The sequence below is a fragment of the Myodes glareolus genome, chromosome 3 (genome assembly GCF_982192425.1).
Source record: "Myodes glareolus chromosome 3, mMyoGla1.1, whole genome shotgun sequence".
Taxonomy (NCBI): domain Eukaryota; kingdom Metazoa; phylum Chordata; class Mammalia; order Rodentia; family Cricetidae; genus Myodes; species Myodes glareolus.
Window position 1 is genome coordinate 82,168,602 of NC_142028.1, and position 6,013 is coordinate 82,174,614.

Genomic DNA, 6,013 nt, shown 5'->3' on the forward strand with positions numbered 1-6,013 from the left:
AATCCTGGGCTCTGAGCAACAGGGCCACCCCTCAAGATTGGAACCAGCTCACGTCAGCTGTCCTTGAGAACGGACCTTTATGGCATTTCAAATGCCTATTCAAACAAGAGGCCAGACTTTTACAACAACAAGAATCAGCGAAAGGAATTGAGGTTTCTCTAGATCAAATTCTAGGGGAAGGACTTTACTCTGATCCTCAGGAACAAGCTCTTTATGATGAAAACATTTTATCCATATGTGCTACAGCAGCTCTAAGGCCATATGTAGCAAATATTGCAGTGAATTTATGGGGCTGTGACCTATTGCAGCAATGGAATACTCAAATTAACATTCCTGTTGCTTCCAGAGCCTATATTTCTGAGGACAATATTACAAGATATTACAGATGGTGGAAACCAGCCATTAGAGCTATACAAGAACACAACACAATTGATGGCTCTTCAGAGGTACCAACAGCCATGCCTCTACAATGGTTGACTGAGAAACCAATATGGACTAAACAGTGGCCTTTAGCTGAGGAAAAGTTACAGGCTTTAGAACAGCTGGTACAAGAGCAATTAGATGCTGGACATATAGAAGAATCTACCAGCCCTTGGAACTCTCCTGTATTTGTTGTTAAGAAAAAATCTGGTAAATGGAGAATGGTGACAGATCTTAGAGCTATCAACAAGGCTATTCAACCTATGGGTCCTCTGCAATCTGGAATTCCTCTGCCCTCCCTGTTACCAAAGGGATGGCCTCTTATAGTTATTGATCTGAAAGATTGTTTCTTCACTATACCATTACAAGAAAAAGATAGAGAAAAGTTTGCCTTCACAGTGCCTACCTATAATAACTCTCAGCCTGCAAGGAGGTACCAATGGACCGTCCTCCCACAGGGAATGTTGAACTCTCCCACCCTGTGCCAATATTTTGTAAGCCAACCATTGAAAATTATATGCAAACAATTTCCTAAGTCCATAATATACCACTATATGGATGATATCCTGATATCTGATCAAAACAAAGACACCTTAGAAAGGCTGTTTGAAGAAGTAAAAATAGTATTACCTAAATGGGGATTGCAAATTGCTCCTGAAATAATTCAGAGAGGAGATTCTGTTAATTATTTAGGTTATAAAATAGGCTTACAAAGAATTAAGACTCAAAAGGCACAAATCAGGAGAGACCGGTTATGAACTCTTAATGACTTTCAAAGATTATTAGGAGACATTTCCAGTCTACAACCAGTTGTTGGGATAACACCTGATCTAATAATTCATTTAAACAAAACCTTAGATGGTGACAAAGATTTGAATAGTCCCAGAGAGTTAACAGATGAAGCAGAAAAACTGATGATGGTTGAGGAAAAATTACAGGAGGCACATGTAGATAGGGTGGATCCAAATCTTAGTTGCATTCTAGTTATATTGCCTTCCAGAATTTCTCCTACAGGAATTTTAATGCAGAGGGAAGATACTATTTTAGAATGGATCTTTTTACCACACAAACCAAGTAAAAAATTAAAAACGTATGTGGAAAAAGTCTCTGAATTGATTATAAAAGGAAAATTGAGACTTCGTCAATTAGCAGGTATAGACCCAGCAGAAATTATAGTGCCTTTCACTGCTGATGAGATAAAAAAGTTGTGGGAAGACAATGAACCATGGCAAAGAGCTTGTGCTAATTTTTTGGGAGAAATCAATAACAATTACCCAAAAAGCAAGAGACTTAACTTTATAAAGAGAACTTCTTGGATCCTCCCTCGAATTGTCCGTGATGCTCCAATAACCGGAGCCCATACATTTTATACCGATGCTAATAAATCAGGGAAGGCAGGTTACAAATCAGAAGAATTGAGTAAAGTGGAACAAAGTCCTTATGATTCTGTCCAGAAGGCAGAATTATATGCCATCCTTATGGTGCTTAGGGATTTTAAAGAACCTCTTAATATAATTACTGACTCACAATATGCAGAAAGAGTTATTTTGCATATTGAAACTGCTGAATTTATACCTGATGATACAGAACTGACCTCATTGTTTATCCAGGTACAAGACATGATCAGAAACAGGCTCTGCCCTATGTATATAACGCATATCCGATCCCATACGGGTCTGCCAGGTCCTCTAGCACAAGGTAATGCAGATATTGATCAATTATTGATTGGTAGTGTGCTAGAGGCATCTGAATTTCATAAAAAACATCATGTCAATAGCAAAGGCTTGAAAAAAGAGTTTTCTATTACATGGCAACAAGCTAAGGAGATTGTAAAGAAATGCCTACTTGCTCTTTTTATAACCAAACACCATTGCCTGCAGGGACTAATCCAAAGAGTATTAAAAGGAATGAAATTTGGCAGATGAATGTGTTTCACTTTCTAGAATTTGGCAAATTAAAATATGTACATCACACCATTGACACTTATTCAGGCTTTCAGTGGGCAACTGCTTTAAGCTCAGAAAAAGCTGACTCAGTAATCACACATTTATTAGAAGTTATGGCCATTATGGGTATACCTGCACAAATAAAAACAGATAATGGTCCAGCTTATGTATCTAGGAAAATGAAATGATTTTTTGCTTATTATAATATTAAGCATGTTACAGGTATACCATACAATCCTACAGGTCAAGCAGTTATAGAAAGATCAAATCGTACTATAAAGGATATGCTAAACAAACAGAAAGGGACGAAAGATACCCCCAGAAATAGATTGCATAATGCTTTATTAACCTTGAATTTTCTTAATGCTAATGAGAAAGGAACAACAGCAGCAGAGAGGCATTGGATAATGGAAAAAACTTCTGAACTAAACCAACCTGTTTATTTCAAAGACGTGCTGACCTCTCAATGGAGGCCAGGAGATGTGCTACTTTGGGGAAGGGGTTTTGCTCTTGTTTCCACAGGAGAAGAAAAATTGTGGATACCATCAAAATTAATAAAGGTTCGATTTGAAGAGGAGAAACCTCTTGGAAAGGAGAAATGACAGTTCATCCACAATGATGATATTCATACAGTTGGTAAGAAAAACATATAGAATGGGGGCAGGGTTCTGTTCTTATCTCCACAGGAAAACACTGATTTTTGAAAAGTTCAAGGGACTCTGGATATCTGAATACTGACAGATGGAAAATAATGGCCCAATAGGGACTATCAAGAAAACTGAATAGGTTCTATAAGTAAAATATACTAAATCATATTTCTCAATTTATAGAGCTGGTTTTAGAGTTGGACTCTGGCTCAGTCCCTCTCTAATTCCAAGCCTGTTGTTAAAAGAAAAACCCAGAGTTTCTGGAGTTTCTGTCTCATGTCAAGAGCCATGATATGGGACAGAAAGGAATATGAGTTTAGAAAACATCTTTACTTTTCTTCATATCTATCATACCTTTCATTAAATATATCTATCATGTCTTTCATTGAATATATGTATATCTGTATATGTCTATATGATTAATATATGATTATATATTATTGTAATCATATAATATATAATATTAATATATGATTAATATATATGATTAATGTTTAAGTTTTCCACAATGAACAATAAGTTTTTCCTGCAGTGACATTTGAAGTTTCCAGGAAGAAGATGGGGCCCCATAACAACAACTCCACCTGGTTGATATGACATCATGATACTGATAGCGCTACTACAAGATCTGTTTTGGGTACCAGCTGCACAAGATGATTCCAATGTGGTTAGCTGAAATGATGCACATCTTGTACAACATTCTGGCCAGACCTCCACAAAATACTCAGGACTATTTGCAATTTTAAAAGACATTGATCTTGAAATTTAACCATCATTTTACTTTCACAGGATCCCCCAGAAAGAACATCGCCCCCATGACAGCTGGAAGTAATTCTAGAGAACGACGTCCCCTCTCCCAGCAAAGTTTGTCCTTGGGTTTAGGGACATCATTTAGGGGTTGGTTATAATTAGTATAGGGTTGAGGGTTGGGGGAGGAATTTTATAAGCGCAGGAATCCTTAAAAAAAAAAAGAGGGATAATTGGATTATGGGATAATAGCTTTGTACTTGTGAGTTATTGTTTTTAGACAAATATATTGGTATTGATTCTTATATATTGATACAAAGTTAAATTATGTTGACTATTTTATGCATGCATGCTTCTACCTCTGTTTAAAACATTTTTATGTATTGACATAGATATATTGTATTGATATATGTATATTTTACCATATTGCATTGAACACTTCTACCTCTGATTAAGATACTTATATATTGTTTATGTATTGATATATATATATTTACCATATTGCAGTGTATACTTGCACATTGTTTATATTTGGAGGTCATATTGTCCCCATTTATTGCACAGTTGTTTACTATTTCAGTCTTTAAGGTAGATAGATATTGAGAATAATATAGATCAATAGTCATCTAAGTTTGTCATTTATAATTAGACTAATCAGGTTCTTTAGATACATAGACATTATATTCAGTATAGATAGATAATCTTCAACCTCTTCAAAGAGCTGTAGAAAATGGCCTTTAATCTAACTCAGAGTTCTGTGGTAGGGAGACACAATCGCTCCTGACAACACCGATCTATTCCCGAGAGAATGTTGAGCACCAAAGACACTCCACCTGGAGCCTTTCTTCTTGGCAGAACTGGCCTTTGGGTAAAGAAATGCCCATACCTCAACTACTGACAGAGTTGCAGAGTATCCGTAAATGGATAAAACAGGACTGTCATATCCTGCCAAGACAGGATAAGATAGTTTTGAAAAGTTCCTTGCCTTTGAAAATGGTATGTCAGTTACGTTAGGCCTTAGCCAAAGTTGGTTGCTTCAATGCTGCAAACCTGATTTTGGGTGTTTGCCCAGGTAGCCAGTTGTCTCTGTGATTTGTTACATGTTCTGGAAGTTTGATTGCATTTCCTAATTACTCAGGTAACATTATTTCCCTTCTCAGATCTTTGATGGAATTGAAGATTATATAAACGTAGTTACTTTCCTTTCATGACTTGGCCAAGTTATTTCTTATACAAGACTTAAGCTAGTTAGAATAGGATATTTGTATTTATTGTATATAATTGTGTAGGTTTGTACTTACTGTATATAATTTCATAGTAGGCTTAGAACTCTCTTACTTAAACAAAAGGGGGAGGTGTTGTGGGAGTAACTTCCGCTGCCTCAACCAATAGTCACTGAAGCACGAGCCCACAGTGCGGCAGGGAGCGCCTTCCGCTCCGTCAGCCAATAGCCGCTGAAATACCAGCCCACTGGGGCGTGGTATATTTCTCTTTTAAAAAGAGCCACAGATCCCGGATCAGGCTCTCTTGGTTCCAGCGCTTGGTCCCAGCTCCTGCTCCCGGCTCCTGCTCCAGCGACTAGGCTCCCTTCCTGATGGTTTATGGTATATGTAAGTTTTACCCCCCAAAATAAATAACCCCTTAAAACATAACTGGTGTGGGATTGATTTGCCGATAGTAAGTATATCACAGACACGTGTGGAGGTCAGAGGGCAGGTGTGTGAGCATACTCCAGACACGTGTGGAGGTCGGGGGCAGCTTGTGTGAGCATACCACAGACACGTGTGGAGGTCAGAGGGCAGGTGTGTGAGCCATACTCCAAACACGTGTGGAGGTCAGGGGGCAGCTTGTGTGAGCATACCAGAGACACACGTGGAGGTCAGAGGGCAGGTGTGTGAGCATACCACAGACACGTGTTGAGGTCAGGGGGCAGCTTATGTAAGTATATCACAGACACATGTGGAGGTCAGGGGGCAGCTTGTGTGAGCATACCAGAGACACATGTGGAAGTCAGAGAGCAGGTGTGTGACCATACCAGAAACACGTGTGGAGGTCAGAGGGCAGGCATGTGAGCATACCACAGACACGTGTGGAGGTCAGAGGGCAGCTTGTGGGAGTAGGCTTTCCTTTCACCACGTGGATTCCAAAGACTGGACTCAGTTCATCAGGTTTGGCACCAACTGTCTTCACCCACGGAGCCAATTTTTCCAGAATGTCAGAAACAATTATTTCAAACCTACAGTGAAAAATAAA